This window comes from Solanum verrucosum, unplaced genomic scaffold (assembly GCF_900185275.1).
Source record: "Solanum verrucosum unplaced genomic scaffold, falcon-dt-bn FXZP01000256.1, whole genome shotgun sequence".
In the NCBI taxonomy this organism is placed as follows: Eukaryota; Viridiplantae; Streptophyta; class Magnoliopsida; order Solanales; family Solanaceae; genus Solanum; species Solanum verrucosum.
The window spans coordinates 603,868-623,287 of NW_026020785.1; the positions used below are offsets into that span (position 1 = coordinate 603,868).

At 35.6% G+C, this 19,420-nt stretch overlaps 1 pseudogene; it reads right to left on the reverse strand.

Annotated features, from left to right (window-relative positions):
* Window positions 1-287: 287 nt before the first annotated feature.
* On the reverse strand, window positions 288-19,212 carry LOC125813087 (WUSCHEL-related homeobox 11-like; annotated as a pseudogene).
* Between the last annotated feature and the right edge of the window lie 208 nt (window positions 19,213-19,420).

Here is a 19,420-nt window from a genome sequence, read left to right on the forward strand (position 1 = left end):
ATCTTATTTTATGTAATTGATTAACAAAGAAAGTTGTGTTATACTTTAATTTTACATGTACAATGTGTTGGTATAATATAATTAAAACGTATTTTGCAGGCATACTTTAATTGAGGATTCCTTTCATCCTAAGAGAAAATTGCAGGCATCTCTCCCTTAAAAATTATCTCATAAGCTAGCACATAATATCTAAAATGCAAAAATATAAGTACATAAAAAGATAGCAAATTTGTGGTGATGTTAATGCAGGAATTGAAAGGAAAAAAAGATATATAATTTGGTGTGAGTTAATGGTGGCTTAGGAGGAAGTAGCTTGCACCATGCTGCAAATCCTGAAGAATAAAACCATATTCATTAACTGGGAGTTGCAACCCAGAGGAATGATACAACACTAAGTCTTCTCGGCCGAACATAACTTTCATGTCAAGTGGCCCTCGAGGCACCTCCCTTGCTACTCCATTAATAAAAACTATCATAAACCCTGAAACACTATGTCATTTATAGTTTGGAACAGAGGCAGTAATTAAAGTTCAATCAAATACTTTTTCTCTTCAAATTTACTGCCTTTTACTCAAAAAAAAATAAAAATGGTCAAGTGGAAAATTCCCCATATAAAAATGCCACCGTTTATTGTAAGAACTTTATCAAATTCAAACATAAACAAACTGAACTAAAGTGGCAACAGCAATAATTATCATTAATAGATACTTGTAGTTAAAAAAATGCTGCAGAAATGATCATTAGAAGTTGAGCAATAGAGAAATACCGATTTGTAGTGCAAGTTTGCATCGTCTGTAGGTGAGCACAAAATTGAAGTGACAGAAGAGTTTTGCTCGATCTTCGGAATACCCATTTGATCAGAAAATGGTAAGAGGCCATCACTTCCATCATTTGCATTTCGCACAACTCCTCCAATAGAAGAAGAGGAACCAAAATTTGAAGGTGCAGACATAGGGCGAAAATTTGCAGTACTAGTATCAAAGTGGACTGCACCGCCACTACAAAACGTTGCTGAGTGTTCTCCTCCACCTCCACTACTAAGGGTGGCTTGAATTTTTCGGTGGCGACGGCGAGACCTTGACCGGCGGTTTTGGAACCAATAGAACACATTGGCATCTCCAAGGGCGCCAAACTGCTCAAGGATTTTTCAAATTCTGACTGTTTCATGTTTTGGTGGATTTACCATGCCACTATTGAAGATAGACTCAAGTATTAGGATTTGTTGGGGCTTTGGATTCCACCTTGATCTCACTGCTTCGCTTCTTTCACAACACTGGATAGAGTCCTCTACTTCATTTTCCATGGAGGAGAGACAGAAAACTCAAAGCAAGGGGAAGGATATTACTATTTACTACTATTAAAGAATAAGGTACACACAAGATTATAAAGGGAATGTTACTTTGACGAAATTACTGTCCTCTCCTTAATTTATATATATTAGTCTGAAGTGTATTTGTCTTGAACAGAATAATACAAACACGTAATTTTCATGTGTATCATCCCAATTCCTGCTTCTTTCGGCGTTGAGGGAATAGTTTTTAGGGAAAAATGAAAAATATACTTTCGAACTATCGTAAATGGTATGCAGATACCTTTTGTCATACTTTTGGAACATTGGTGCCCCTGCCGTCTAAAAACTAGAGCATATATGCCATTCACTCTAACGGAAGACTAAATAGGGACATATGACACAATCTTATTCGTTCATCTGATATTTAATAAATGTTCAATCGGTGGATAAAATTATGACACTTGTATGTCCATTAGTATAAATGGTGCACGCTCTAGTTTTTGAACGGCAGAGGCACCAATGTCCCAAAAGTATGACGGAGGATATTTGCATACCATTTACGATAGTTCGGAGACATATTTGTCCTTTTTCCCTAGTTTTTAATTAGTGAGGAGAGATACTGAAGGAAGGAATTTCGTATTTGTTAAAAAAAAATCAATAAAAGTATAAAATAATGAGAGATACAGCCAAATAAGTTAGGGCTGCACAAAAATATTTTATTTTTCTTAAATTTGATGTATCTTCATCCAAATCACAAAGTTAGAATAATTACTAGACACAGATTGCCCGTGCAGAGCACGGGTCGAACTTTGTGCCTTCCAATGATATTTTTTTAATATGCAAGAGAGTGGGACATGCATATTTTACTTCCTCCGTTTTATATTATTTGATGAACCTCATCAACTTGATACACCCTTTGAAATTTTTTTAATTGAAAATGGTATTTTATTAAACTAATGTTAAATTACACAATTCAATTGGACGGACAATTATATGTCATGGAGGAAGTACATTTTATTGATAGATTAATAAATGAAACACATTGCTATTGTATATCCATTTAACATTTCAGTTGTACAAAGTTTACAGATCAAGTTCAAGTAGTTGCATTGTGCACTTCCTTGGTAGAGATATAGTTGGTGTACGCTATGAAAAGATGTGTGTCACTTTTGATATAGTTTCTTCTTTCTTCCACTCTTGACCACTACATTTCTTTACATCATTGCAATAAACAAACAAACACAAATAATATTGTTAATCCAAATGACGCATACTAACATAAGCGAAGAACATATAGCGTTCGAAACACGAGATTTGCAGGAATGTCTTGAAAAATGTATACATAATTAGAAGTTTGAAGCTTAATTTTTTTATGTGCAAGTTTATACTATGAAAAGAGATATATTTAAACACCATTAGAGAATTAGTAACATTTACTATAGAATCTGTTTTGTAGTAACAATACACGAATGTAAAAAAGTTTAGGCCTTTAAGTTCCTTATTTAGTTGTCAGCCTTCGTCGAAGTCGTGTTTTCAAAGAGTCGAAGTGGTATGTGTTGCTCGTGGTTGTTATAGCAGACAAAAAATAGAGGAAAAACGCCATCCAACACACTTTAGATGATGATAATGTCTTTCCGATAATCATGTTTATGAGTAGCTTGGAAATAACAAAAAAATAGTAATAAGTCGCACACTTCTGTGAGCGTAAATCATATCATGAGTGTTGACATGTCAAATCACAATGAATTGAACATTATAAAATAATACTTATATATTTTTAAGCCCCAATTACTCATACTAAATGTGTCTCATTATAATATTGAGACATCCATCTTCTTTACCAAACATGTACAGGCAGTCTATATTTTTACATTAACCCGTGCAAAATCAATGCTTGTTCATACAGTGATGGCACATTTGAGAGACGTCGAACAGCTTTATTATAGGGGATATCAAACATTGGTATCTAAAATCTATATTATATGGAGTGATTTTTTTTATGTCAAACTACTATTAGCATTATTAAATAGCTTAAACAATTTACAGCTTTATTATCATAATTGAAAACCATTTCCTCAGTGGTCTTATTAGAATCCATTAGCTCTTCTCACCATTTTGAGCATCTACGGTCTACCAATAGTGTTTGATGTATCCAGCACAAGGAAGAATATTTTTAGAACCTAAAACCCAAAAGAAATATTTTTTCCTATCAAGTTAATCTGATAAAAATTCAACATGCTGCTCACCTGAACAGATAATCCATCAGTATAATGAGGCGGGGAAAAATAGTAAGCAAAATAACCTGGAGAGCTCCAAATGGTTCACGCTCGACCAATTTGGAGGAGAAGAACTCGTTAAACCCACTGTTTCAGATAGTGGTCCCAAGTCAACAAATGAAAGTACACAAGTTTAAAATCCTAGAAGAGAAGAAAATCATCAAAAGCAAAAGTCAGTGGCTCTCAAAAATCACAGTTTCAATTCATGAACAGGATAGGCTGCACTAATCGAGGGGTATTTGTTAAGAAGTTTTCATTGTTTGAGATCAGAACTGTACAAATAAAAGATGTGTCAGCACAGTACGTATCTGCATAACGTAGAGGAGAGTAAAGAAAACTTCAGCAATTTGAATATAAATATATGAATTTTTGAAATTTCTAAATAACAACTATTCCATAAAGGATCTTCAGCTTCTATGCAGTACGTCAAGGAGCAGTCATGGAAAAAATAAAGGTTCACAAGATCTGAATTGAGTAACAAAGTCGAGGCAATACTAACGGATTAATTGACGGATGTGAAGGTTAAGCTTGCCCTTCTCTATGTCGCAAAGGTCAGCTCAAGAATTGAACAATCACTAAATCACTGCAACTCCTTTAAATTCATGTGTCCTATTATATTGTACAATCCCTCACATGGTAGATTTTCATTATTTATTTTTAGTTTCTTTGATTGTTCACCCCTTGTGGTTGCATGTTGAATCCTTAGTCAATTGGCTTGGTGTAATTTATCTGACCGATTAATTTTGATTTGGGAGAAAAATAAACATCAATTTTCTGATGTGGGTAGCAGAAATAAAATTCATTATTACCGTCAACATAGGATTTTTTCTTTTGTATATTTAAGCATGTAAACCACAGATACCCAATTTGTTTACTATCAATTCACTTTTTATCTCTACTCATGATATAATTGAAAGATGTATATTTATATTTGGAAACACAAACATGATATCTGAAGTATAAGTCAAATTCACTATTCAGATTTGAATAATGAGAGAAACTAAATTCGAAATCATAGGAGAATAAAAATATTTAAGAAGAATCGTCAATTTTTACCTTGCTCAAGATCAAAACTTCAGCAAAATTTTAGTTTGCTGCTAGTGTTGGGAAGAGAACGTCCAAATTCCAAACTACTCTGCAAAGAAAAAAAAAACTGTGATGAAAAATTTGAAGGAAAAAAAAAGAAAGCACAGGACGAAAGTGGAAAAAAGAAGCAGAAAATTTAGGAAAAAAAATTAAGAAAGCATACACGAACTTGTAACTTGGAGGTTGGAAGAAACTGCAGTATTTTCTGCAAGTCGGCAGAAAACAGAGATGCTTTAAGATGTGTTCAAGTTTGGGAGAAGACACGTTTCATTAATTAAGTGAAGAGACTAAAATGTCATTAAAAAAATATAAAGGACAATAAACAGCCATGTTGATACCTCTACTTTTTAACTGACACTTCTATAATAGTAGAAAGTAGAAAAGAAAAGGTATATGAGTGAGGAATCTGGGCATCGCAGCACACGTCAAATATACCCTGTACTGTTGAAAATAGTTCAAATATATCTCTAGTTATATTTTCGGGTTAAATATATCCTCTCGTTATATTTTTGACACATATTTGTCCTTATAACTAACAGAGGGGCACATGTACAACTAGGATTAAAATAAACCATCAAATTTAAACCATACCAAATTGTAAGGTAATCCGTCCCACCAGAATTAATTTTACCCAACCCAATTAATATCATCCGACCCAATTTTAAAATTCAACAATAAATAACCTAAACAATTTTATTTGTGCTTCTTTGCTTTGATTTATAAGGATCAATACGTTTATCGTCTCCACTTATGTTTACCAACTGAAAATATTTTAAATTTTTTTTCATGACAGTGCAGTCTCTACCTTGTCACTAAATAAAATATTATCTATGACAATGGAAGAGCAATCGGCATAGATAGTAACAGCTCTTTCCAAGAAGGTAAGAAGAGTAAGAGGACTTGAATTTGCTGGCCTTGGCATCAACTCATCCATAATTTTGTACTCTCCCTACTTTATGTTAGTTATTAAATAGATCCAGTGAAAGAGATGGAGTAAACCAAAAATACTACTAATTTTGTTTGCAAAATGGATTATATTTATAGGTCCTCTCATTTTTTATCTTTGAAGTTTAAATTGGGTCGGATAATATTAATTGGATCGGGAGAAATTAATTTGGGCAAGGCGGATCACCTTACAATTGGGTATGATTTAAATTGGATGGTTTCTTTTAATCCTAGTCGTCCATGTATCCCTCTATTAGTTATAAGGGCAAATATGTGCCAAGAGTATAACATGATGGGTATATTTAGTCCGAAAGTATAACTAAGGATATATTTGAACTATTTCCAATAGTACAGAGGTAAATTTGATCCTTTTCCGTTTAATCATCAATATATCAATATAAAACTGAATGTTAGACATGCTGATGTGACGTTCTTTAAGATCAAGAAACCTATTTATCTATTTTTGGAAAATATATTTGGCAGGAGAAAAGGTTAGCACGATGTTACTTTTTGGGGTAAGGTCGTAATTTCAAAAGAATTGAAAGGGTGTTAGTGTAAATTCATTTTTTTTGTTATACTCAAATACCCATAAAGCAAAACCACTTTGAAAACTATTAAACCACTACCTTTTGAAATTGAAACCACTTTTGAAAAGTCTAAACCTATACTATTTTCTTTTCAAATCACACTGCCCAAAAAAGTTATGTTAACTCTAATACTCTATTGAGATTTGAGAGCATTATATTTCTATCAAATTTTTGGCCTCTCTTCATTCTTCTTCATTTTAAAAGCCCTTTATTTACATTCATAAATTTCATTTGAAAAATTAAATCTACTGCAATACTCTATTGAGAGCATTGTATTTGTTCCAAATTTTTCGTCTTTCTCCATTTTTCTTCAGTTTGCAACAGCCCTAGATTTTCGTTGATATTTTTCATTTCATGGGAAAGTACGTCTATGTTGTTTTAAGGGTAAAAAACAAGGTATATATTTAAGTTGACAAGAATGTGCAAATTTGACCATTGCAGTAAGCGGAAGTTTATACTGAAAATACAAGAATTATGATGATGTTGTGCAAGCTTTAGAAGATTGAAATATTCGAATAGATGGAGTGAAATTATGCTACGAAACTAATAGGGAATCATGTTGTAAATCTGTGCATGTGGATTAAAGAAATCGATAGCTAATGAACAATATGTACTTATGTTAGCAATGTTTTTTGTTGGAGTTGTTGTTGAAAAATCAATGAAAGATTAATTTGTTAAGGCAATTTTGTGGTGTTATCTTATTTTAGGATTGTACGTGTATTTGGATTGGACCTTATTTTTTGGATTTTTCCTGATATTTTGGATTAAGCATGTCAACATAAGCACTTTTATTTACTAAATTATAATAATAACTTATTTAAATAGAATAAATAAATTATGTTTCGTGATTATGAACGAATGCTATTACAGCGTGAATGGTCAAAGCTTAAACGATTAGTCCATAGGTCACACGTTTGAGTCTAGATTAGGTCCCCCATTTTAGTTATTTTTTAAAAATTACTCTCTTTGTAGGGGTGGGGATTTTAAATTTCTAAATTTTTGGTAAAAAAAGAGTGCAAAAATTAATATTTAGATCATTTATACAACCAATGATGATATTTCATTACTATAAGTCAAGTCATTATGTTGAAAATAAACGTAAAGGATATATTATTCTATGAGTGATGCTCTTTGACAAATACAAGTCAATTGACTGTGATGAATATAATTATGACAAAGATATAATTGAGTATACAATGATTATGCTATATCTCAACTTATGCTAATTTATTTTCACATTTTTTGGGTGATTAGACTATTTTTATTTATAATATCTTATTTATGAATTGCCTAGTTATATTCATTAAATAGCTGATATAAAAAGAATAAATAAAATTCGTTTCGTGATTATGAACTAATGTTATAGGTCAAGAGTTCGAATCTAGGTTAGGTCCCCCCACTTTAGTTATATTTTTTCAAACAACTCTCTTTGTAGTTGTGGGGATTTCATGAATAATTTTAAATTTGTTATTATTTTTTTTTGGTAAAAAAGAGTGTAAAAGTCATTTTTCCAACGAATGATGATATTTCATTAGTATAAGTCAAGTCATTATGATGAAAGTAAACGTAAATGATATATTATTGTATGAGTGATGCTCCTTTATCATAAATACATGGATTCAAGGTTATGATTCATGTTTATGAGTGATGCTTATTGACTCTTAGCTCTACCTTGAATTTGAATATATGGATTCAAGGTTATGATTCATGTTTATGAATGATTTCTAGATGTTTAGAAGTTGTTTAGAGTAGTTAGAATCAATAGGTAGTGAAGGTACACTTTAGGAGAACTTAGAAGGGTAAAACGATGGAAAAAGGGTGGGGGCAGTCATCCCGAGCGCACTGCTGGCGCGGGGCGCCAACCCCTAAAGTTCAGAGGCTGCAAAATGGTGCACTGCTGGTACGCCACCCCATACCCTCTTGTAACACCTCAAATCTCAAAATGAAGAAAATTCTAGTTTTCAAAAAGCTGGTGCCAGTATCGTCGGAACCACCCACAGACCGTAGGTGTCACGATCCAGGGGTACCCCCTAGATGTAACAAGGCACATGATACCCCGAAAGGCACCATGTAAACGACTTAGCATGTCGTAACATAAATCATTAGAACAATAAGAGTAAAACACATTTCAAGTCTTAAAAAGTTTTTCATAAAAGTAAAGCGGAAGTCTAGACTTGTCTCAATATAATCATCTTTTACAATACCGAGTTAGACTAGGGTTACTCACCCTCAAGTCCCAGAACTACATGCCCCCGTAGGTTATAAGTACCCTCTGTGGGTGTCGCGACCCGGGAGCACCCCCTAGTCGTAACCGGCGTACTCGACCTCGAAGAGGTCTAATACAAGCCTCTTAGCATTCATTCATCGCATAGACACCAAAGCCATAAGGAATTAAAAACTTTTTACACACACGAAGATACTTTCAATAAATAGCAAGCGGAAGACTTTCTAAACTTTATACAATATGTCTCAAAACCATCTAATACCTGAATATAACATTGGGACTAAGCCCACTCAAAACTTAAGCAAATACTAGAGAGACATAGAAAAAAGGAACATGTTGGTTATTGCCCTCGAATCTATGAGGACTCACCAAGTCTTCATCTTCAACTCTTAAAAACCTAACAAGTAGCCATGACATATCACTATCTCCAAATCCCTACACTTTAGTCAAAAAGCGAAAGAAAGGGGTTAGCACAATTAAGTACTAAGTATGGAGATCATGCAAGAAAATATGCACAACGGACATTTACAAGAAATGTATGCTTTCATATCCTTTGATAAAACCTTTCCGTTACAAGTATAGGAGACATAATACAAGTCAACATTAACATATAAGACCATAGCCAACCATACATATACTTAACATAAATCCATATACAACCCATGCTTAACTTTAGAAGGACACATGTCATTTTATTACCATAGGACCTCTACCTAATATAACCTTAAGACACACTTGAGTGAGACAAGAAGTGACCGCCCACACGATCCTCTTCAAGCACACTTAAGTGTTCCCCAAGATTACCTTAGATAATGACTTTATAGGCAACGTGCATAATCATACCCGATAGATAGCATATTAATGAGATGATATGTATAATGATGCTTACATAAAATAAATCATATTTAGTGGGGTGTAGTACATGTGTGGTGAGTGACCATCAATATAGTATTTCCAAGGCCTACCACCCCCTTGGAGAGGCGAAAGAGGTACAAACCCCTCAATGTGGTTACCCGGGCCTACCACCCCCCGAGCTAGGGACCAAGGTACAAACCCCTCGATATGGTTATACGGGCCTACTACCCCCGTACTAGGCAACCAAGGTACCAACCCCTCGATATGGTTATACGGGCCTACTACCCCCGTACTAGGCAACCAATTCCAAAATCCATATAAATCAGCCCACCAACAACATACATATATATCAACCTTCATAATTTGATCATGGAAGCATGAAAACCATAATAGGATGTGTAGTAGTAATTCCATAATTCAAGAGTTCATAAATAATCATAAGGACCCATAAACTTGAAGTAGAAATAGAGGATAAATGGTTGGACTTGTGGAAAGGAAGGTTTCCACAATCAAACCCACATACCTCAACTTGTTCACGAGTATATCAACCTTAGAAATACAATTACATAACTTATTTAACTTCTATTAGCTCAGTAATGATGACGTAAAATAGGATCATCATCATAAGTAAGCCTAGCATGTACAAATACAACTATGCTCCCAAAACAGGGAATCTGGCCAGCCTAGTACCTCATGTTGCATCTTAGATTTGAAAAGGAAAATGGCAGAACTAGACTTTATAACCTTCATGAAAGATGTAGATACATCTCTTAGGGTTGCAAACAAACAAGGATCACCGCAAAATATATTTTGTACAAAAAGATATAGTCAAGACACTAGCCGCTGGTCATGCAGGATTTCAATTCTCGGAATCTGGGCAGAACTTGCCCTATGTTGCGTCCCATATTTCGTATCCATAACAGTGTTAAATTAGAATTTTACATAAACATAAAAGTTGTAGGTATACGAGTTAGCTTTCCAAATCATATTTATTCACTGCAAACTAAGTTCTAGAGCAAGAGATATGCCTAAAATACCAAACACTATCCAGCTCAAAAACAGGTTTCGTCACTTACATCCGAAAGGAATGCCATATCCTATCGATTCATATTCAACAAAGCTTCTAATGTATCAAGAAGAGGCACCTAAATCTACCAAGTCAAGACACACATCACATTATAAAGTTCCTTCACATTCCATCATCATCACATATGAACAATAATAGAGGACACACTTTCAATCACAATACAATAACACTTTAAACAAGATCACCTTGAGATCACATGAACACCTTTATATTCACAACATGATTGCCTTTACTTCATTTGATTCTCATTCAAGTCCTTCACATCCCATTCACATATATGATATCATGTCAACACTTCAATTCCTCATATAATGCCTCCAAGGCCATAAACACAATACATTCAATAAGTAAACACCTCCACCATAAGTGGATCACACATTAATCTATCACAATTCTATATCAATTCTACCTTAACAATGAAGTTAGGTCCACTTACCCTTTTTCCCAAGCCACAATCACCATTCCTCAACTCTCCAACAATTCACAATAGATAAGCATATATAATAATAGAAGTCAACTATTCAACTCAATCCAAGCATACTTCCATCATCATTCAATCATAAATAATAAACCCACTTCATAAGCCAACTTTAGGAAACTTGCCAAGACATGGGTTCATGGAAATTTCTTTCTTAAAACCATCAATAGACACCATTAATAACGTAAATCATCAAAAAAAATCATTTAATGCAAGAACCCATGCTTAGAATCAAAATTAGGATTTTTGTGTTTTTGGAAGAACTTTGAATCATTTGAATTGAGCTCCTTGAAAGGAAGAATAATCAAGGATAAAGAATCCCCATACCTCTAAGTTGAAAACCCACGAGAATTGAAGAAGAAGGAACTCAAAATCTTCAATCCTAGCTCCAACTTCTTCTTCTTCTTCTTCCCCTCTTATTCTCTTCTTCACTCAAGGACCCTAACTCTTACTCTTTTAAAATGGAACAAAAATGATCCACAATCAGCCTAACACAATAATATAACCTCAAAAGAAAAGATTTGTGAAAGACCAAAATGCCCTTAAATTTCCGGACGGACTCCTTGCTCACTGCCCAACTTTCAAAGGGCATAACTCGCTCATACAAACTCGGAATCGAGCAAACTCGGTGGCGTTGGAAAGATCGTTCCAAGGGCTTTCCAAACATAACTGGAACTACTCCTGGATCATCCTGAGCTAGGAGTTATGACTGCTCAAAGTTGGCCAAAAACTCACTGATTTCCCACACTTAACCAAATTTCCAGGTTCTGAACTTTTTCCAAAAGTGACTACTTCCAATTTCAAGCTACTTCATATTCATTTTAAATTGTCGGATGTAACACAATTAAAATGAAATTACATAAAAACCCCTCATAGAACCTCATTATAAAGTCAACACAAAGTCATAGGCTCTTGCTTAACCTATCATTTTCCGAGTCGTTACAGTGGGCATCAGTTTAGTGATCACGCTATTCATGCCTCTATACCTTTGGTAGGATATATTGGGTCCTCTCGATAGGGTGTATACATCGGACTCCACGTTTAGCTCACATGGTTTTATGTCGGTTATTAGTAGCTCCCATAGTCAGATTCTATTGCGTTGACCAGGTTATTAGTTACAGTTCAATATTCAGTTTCAGCATGTTATAAAACTTGGTCATTGCATTCAGTTAGTTCATGTTCAGTATTTTCATCATGCTCATTTTATATCATTGCTCAGCTATATTCTTTGTTCAGTTATGTATATTGGTTAGCTTTATTCTATCCTGCATGCTCAGTACCTTTCAAGTACTGACGCATACTATGTGCTATTTTTTCTTGTGATGTAGGTTTAGGTCCTTAACATTCAGATCACGCATAGATCAGTTCCCGATCTCCAGTTCAGTAGCATCAATGGTGAGTCATCATTCTTCGAGGATGATTGACGTGATTATATTTCTTTACTTTCAATCTTTAGTTTCAGTTTTGCTAGATTTAGCTGGGGCATGTCCCAACATATCTAGTCAGTTAGAGGCTTTATTTCAGACATAGTTAGATTTAGTTTTAGCTTTTTAGTTTGATATTTCAGTTGTCATTAAACTCACAGATTATTTAATCAGATAGTAATGGTATTCCCCATGATTTCAGTTTTATGATGATTTAATCTTCCGTACAATATTTTCTTAATTAAGTTATCTTTAAGTATGCTTAGGATATGCCAGCAGGGTTAGCTTGGGCTCACTCGTGATCCTAAGTTCCGTGTTTACGTCCGGGGGGTAGCCTTGGGCCGTGACAAACTCTATGGCACGACTTAAGAGTAATGAGAAAAAGTGTAGTTTCCTAATCATCTTGTAGCCTCTCATTCATAAATGTGGCGCGCTTCACACTCATGAACAAAACTTTACTAGACGTGGCTTATGAGACATCATTCTAGAATCATTTTAAACCTCATGTTCTGATTACTAAGTTTGTCACGACCCCAGGGTAACCCCACTAGATGTAACAAGGCACATAATACCCTGAAAGGCACCATGTAATCCACTTAGCATATCATAACATAAAGCATTAGAACAATAAGAGTAAAACACATTTCAAGTCTTAAAATATTTTTCATAAAAGCAAAGCAGAAGTCTAGATTTGTCTCAATATAGCCATATATTACAATACTTGAAAAAAATAGGGACACAACCCATACAACATAGTCCAAAAATGAAATACAAGAATGAAACTACTAAATGAAAACATCTTCAAATCACGAAGACTCACCAACAAGCTAGGAGAAATGATTAAATCCAAGCTTTAGCCACAATGATGACCACCTTGAGAACCGGACCCTACACTTGGGGAAAAATCTAGGAAAATATGGGTTAGTACAAAAATGCACTAAGTATGATAGCTAGGCATAAAACGTTGAAAACATTCTAAAAGAGACATTTTAGTTGAATGCAAGCACTTTGCTAAGTTAAACCATCATTTTGAAGATAGTGGAAAAACATAAGTCATTAGCATAAGAGACATCATAATAAGTCATAGGCTATAAGCATAAGTGATAACATCATAGTCATAGACATAATCACTGCAATCTAGTTTAACATAACATAAGATAAACACTTCATAAGTCACCTCAAGGCAAGCTTGTGCAATGCATGGATAAGACCCATAATCCCACCCATGCTAAGCAAGTCACTGTAGGTCCTCATTCATATTCATCCTTCTTTTGATTTAATTTCATCCTTAACTTATTTCTCATAGACAAGGGAACATTCACCTTTAGTCATATCAAGGAAAACAACTGATAGCAACAATTCAAGTTAAGCATACACCATACAAGTAGTCCTCATATCAAACATACTTAACAACATAGTCATAATCATATTCATTACGTAGATCATCATAACATAAGAGGAACATATCATAACTACTCTCAAAGCATACTTGTGCGATGCATGAATAAGATCCCATAATCTCACCCATACTAAGTAAAGCTTCTTGAGTAGCCATAGTTCATAATTCATATTCTTTTCATAGTGGGAATAAGCCTTAACCGACATAGACCATGTGAGCTTAACATGGAATCCGATGTCTACCCCACACCGAAAAGAGGTTGTCCTACTTGCCTAAGGTAGAACCATTCTCTTAGCTTAGGTGGATCCACTAACTAAATGACCTACGGGGGCACGTAGTTATGGGACAAGGAGATTGTTACTAGACACCCAACCTCAACTCACGTGAGGGAATCCATCTCAAGAGATTGCTCCTAGAAATCCGACCTCAACTCACGTAAGGGATTTCATCTCATATCAATATCCACTCGGTGCTAAGCATTTATTGCCACATAATTCATATTAAGTCTAGACTTATGTTCATAATCATGGAAGGATGTCTTTACACTCAAAATAACATAATTCATAAGATAGCTCCTAGATTCAATAGGTGAGAATAACCTTTCAACCTTAGAATCATGATATTGTGAGAAAACCTTTCACAACATGTCATATTCATACATAGGTGTGTAATTGAAAATAGCCTTTCAACAATACACAACAAGATCATAATTATAATCACTTTACTCTCAAAGTGTTCTTAAAGCACATACATAAATCTCATAATCATGCATAATTCTTATACTTTGCCCTTTAAGGGCCATAGATCATAATCCATAAACACATCTAGAATTACTATATTAGACATGGATGATAACATAATTCAAATAGCTCAATTACAACAAGCATAATTTCATAATATCCTTCTTCTATCAACAAACCTACATCACAAGATCATAATTTGGGAATAAGGGGATTTCATGGATTCTTGGGGGATTTCAACATAAAACCATAATAAATAATCAATTCAATCATAATATAAAGTAATTAAATCAATATAATTGTTTTAGAAAGGAATCCATGACTTGGAGTAAAACCCTAACTTTTGGGGAATTTCTATTTTTGAAATTGAGTTTTGAAGGGACTTCATGGATGAATTCTATCTATGGATAAAGAGCTACCATACATTAGCTATGAAGTCCAACGAGTTTGAGGAGAAAACCTTTCTCCTTCAACACTAGCTCCAACTTCCTTCTTTTTCTTCCTTGAAGTTCTAGAGATAGAATATTTGGGGAAAAGTTGGTTTTTGATTTGGGATTTTGTAATTATGAGGAAGATGACTTAATTTAGGGGTCTTAAATCATTATATAATTAGTCTAAATTAGTATAAAACAACGTTACTTAATATTAACTAAAGTCGGAAAACCCCAAAGTGCCCTTAACTCAACTTCGAAAAAGCAGTTTCAGGTGACCACCCACAGCCCCACGAACATGGTCCATGGATGAACTCATGAGGTGTGCTGGTGAACTGTGGGTTGGGTCTTGAAATTCTTCAATTTTGACCCTTGACCCACGAGCCCCAACCACGGGGCGTGGGTCTTGTCATAGGTCATGGTCTTGGGCAATTTTATCTTGGTCCTCCTCAAGGACCCATGGTTGGTCCTTGGGGGTCGTACCTTGATGTTATAACACGAAACCCATTTATTTTAAGTATAGGGAGTTACATCCGTGACTCTAACCCTCACGTTAAGCTCTAGTTTAGCCTACTAGTTTCCGGGTTGTTACGGTAGGTGGGTTCCGTCGCTAATGTCAAAATTTTGATGGTCTCTAATCCCACCCATGGTCGAACAATATGGTCTGTGGTTTGACCTACAGACCATAGGTCTAACCGTTGGTGAAGGTCAGCAACCAATTGGAGGGAATTGATTGATGGGTCAACTTCAAACGATCATATATTTTAGCATAAAATGAATTAGGTGGCCCATGACCTATAAAATGAAAGATAATTGAATCCTCTTTCCAATGCTACCAAGTTTGCTAAAATCCCATCTCTGAGTTAAAAGTTATGCTTGTTTTAGTGAAGCCTAGTCGGGTAGAGCTTGACTAACGACTCCTACCGACGGTTGGTAGGTCAACTGACGGCCCGTCAGTCCTGTAGGTGGCACTAGTCAAATTTATGTCAAGGTTGTTTTGGTCCTTTCCCCTATGCGTTGGGCCTTTAAACTATGTCGTTTAATGTCTAAACTACGACGTTTACTCATTTTAAGCCTAATAACTTAGTCAGACATACCCAAAACCTTTATTCTCCAAAATTCATCAAAATTAGAGCAAAAAGAGAAGAAAGAGGCGCCAGCCTTCCCAAAATCGAAGAATTTTTCTATAGATTTCATCAACAGGTATGTGGGATTTCACTAGTTGGTTCCTTTCATATACTAGGTCTCTAGAATTCAGTCAGATTCTTGATTCTCTATATCTTGTTTAAACCTAGGATTTCTAAAACCTTGGATAAATTTTGTGATTTAGCTGTTGTAGTATTAGTAATCAAATTATCATGTTTTCTTGGAAAGTTTGCTTAGTTCCTTGCATAAAACTCAGAACCCTAGTTGTGTAGATTCTCTTAGTTCATGAACTACACTTGCTAGGTCAGTTAAACAAATAAACATGCTCCAGTTTTTGAATGTTACATTGTTAGTTCCTCAATGTTGCATTCTTATATTTGCATGTCAGAACATTGAGATGTCCAGTATCTCAGTTATGTTGTGTCATATACATTTCCAGTTGTGAGTAGGCTTAGCACCGAGTTGGACTAGGGTTCAACGTACCCTCATAGTCTTAGAACTACGTACCCCCATATGTATAAGTCCCTTATATGGGCATTAGATTTAATGATCAGACTAGTCATGCATGTATACCACTAGCAAGGTATATTGGGTCCTCTCGTTGGGGTGTATTGATGAGTCCACAAATTGGACTCATTTAGGGTTATGTTTTGATAAAATTAGTGTCCTCAAATGCATATTTTGTCTCAATATCTGATGAAAACCCTTAAGTTGTAGGTATTTGGAGTTTGAGGGAAAGCATGGACACTACGTAGCAAAAAGGAACAAAGGCAGCTGAAAGAACAAAGAAATGAAGATCTAAGAATCGCCGAACCTGTACTACGAGTCGCCAAAAGGTCTTATCCTCGCCTTTTGTTCTAGTGTGCTCAGCCATGAAAGAAAGGATCAAATCGGCAGTGAAAAAGAGAAGTCGGCGTGTCGCCGAGCACTTCCGTGAAGTACTATACCACGCAATGAGCCAAAACATGACGATGCTGAATGATAGAGAAAGACGGCGATGAAACCTACCAAAGGGCGGTATCGAGTCGATCAACGATATCGACCAACCACGCTGAATGATCCGCTGCAACACATATTTTTGAAAACTATAAATACTCGTTGAGAGTTGTAGCTTAAGATCATATTTTTAATATATAATTTTTAACATAGAATTTTGAGAGAGAATATTCTCTCTAAGCTTGGAGGGGGTTTTAAAGAACTTGAAAATTCAAAGGGTTTCAACTCCAAGATTTTGGACTTGGGTCTTGTGGATTTTTCACTTTTGACTTGTTTTAATAATTAATATTGCATACCCATTGATGGAAACTGAGATTGGTATACATTTTTACCTCTTTTACATGTGTAGCTAAAACCCTAATTCTTGGGGCGTGGTTTTGTGAATATGGGTTAGATTAATTGTTGGGTCTTACTTGCTGATAGTATATTTGTTGTTTAGATGTAGTAGTTGTGGTGAAACCTAATGAAATTGTAGCTGCAAATACAATTTCACCTTTGTGTTTTTGGCTTGCTCGAGAGAGAGGTCGTAAAACTAAGACTACTAAATCGATGGCCGGTAGGAGTGGGTCGACGTGAGGTTCAGCTCAAGAGAGTGAACCCTAGTCCTTCTCCCACACATTCAGCTCGAGAGAGTGAGTGGGCTAAGGCAGAGGTTGTTCTTCATGCGGCAACTCTGTGTTCGAGAGAAACTGAGTTGATTCGGGGTAAGTTCCTCGAGAGAGAATTTACCCCCACTATAGTCTAGCCTAGTCACAAATATTCAACGGAGTTATTATCAAAAGTATGTACCTAATAGTTTAGTTTATCCCGTATTCCTATCACATCCTAAGAATCCCATCTCCTTGATTAGTACTCTTTGCATTTTTGTTGTTTTTGGTTACTTGGTGCAAACTTCCATTGTTAATTGACACTCTTGTGTCACCCTTTAGATTTAACACGTTTATATTCGATAATGTTTTTAGCTATGACTAATGTGAACTTAATTTTTTTTCTATTAATTCTTGAAACCACTCCCTTGGGGCTCGATCCCAACCCTTGGTTGGGTTACTTTACTATTGTACGATCGTAGACAGTTGCATTGGAAGTTTTGTCTTGATTACACAATCATCAAAATGGCACCGCTGCCGGGGAGTGGTGTTATTTGAGTATTCTTAGTTTAGTAAAATTTTTGTTCTTCTTAGTCGTAGTTCACGTACTTAATTTTTAGTTTTGTTTTGTGTTGCTTGTTTGTGAAGTGAAGCAAAAAAATGGATATGAAGGATCATTATGGGTAGCAAACAAATCACCCCTTCTTGAAACTGTTGAACCTTAGGGACAACCTCCTAACGTTCAAACAATTAGGGGATGAAACTATTGAGTAAATGTGGTTGAAGTTTCAGGAAGTGTTGCAACCATGCCCCACTCATGGGATGACCGACAAGGTGCTACTAGAGAGCTTCTATAGGGGCCTTGGACTCGAGAATAGAAGTAATGCTGATTAACTTTTCATGGGTGGTACCAACCCTATGAAGTCGTAGCCAAACTCCTAGATGGCATGATTGAAGCCAACAAGGAGACCAACAAGAAACAAGAGCGGGATGCACTGTTAATTCAATTGGATTTCTTATCTAAGTGAGTCTTGGAGTTGGAAACACAGGCCTTGAAAAGGGACAAGCACTTCTTTCTTCGAGAGTGTACAAAGGGGAAGAAGAAGGAGGGCATACAAAATGATGAAGTCCTCTCGCTCATTCAACAGAAAATCAAAGAATAAGACAAGATGTTGAATGAGATGAAAGAAAACATCGAAATGCTAAATCAGACAACTACCGCAAATTCCATGACTATTCAGCTGCAAGATGCCCAGATAGGCCATTTGATATCAGGTCATTATCCACCGTTAGCCGAGGATTCACCTAGTTACACCATGGGCGACTCCGAAAATGGGGACTAGGTGTTGACTTGCATCGTGCCGCGACGTTAACTAAGGCGCTATTTGGAGGCAACCCAAAACCCTTTTTATTGTTTTAGGTTTGTTTTAAAAATAATGGTGTGTTGGTTGTGCAGGCCGAAGCGTGGCAAGTGTTAGGAAATAAGTAGTTTAGCGAGCAAAAAGTTTCATTCGGTGGTTTGCCAAAGATATCGGCGACCCTGATCCAGTCCGCCGTTGAGCTTAAGGCAACTTTAAGCTAGAACCTGTAAAACTCGGCGAGCCCAAGAAATTATTGGCGAATCACTAACCTGTCCAGTGACTTTAATCCTTACCGCCATTTGTATTCCCAACATTAACTGGAGGTCCTGTAAAACTCAACGAGGTAATAGTTCGGCGATCATGACTAATGTTGCCGAATGGGGGAGAACTGGATGATTTTTCGAGCCACAAGTTTAAAAAATTCTAATTCATTCACTTTCCCTCACTTGTTATCTTTCCAAACTCACACCTGCACATTATTCTATATATTTTGCATTATCTTAAGAT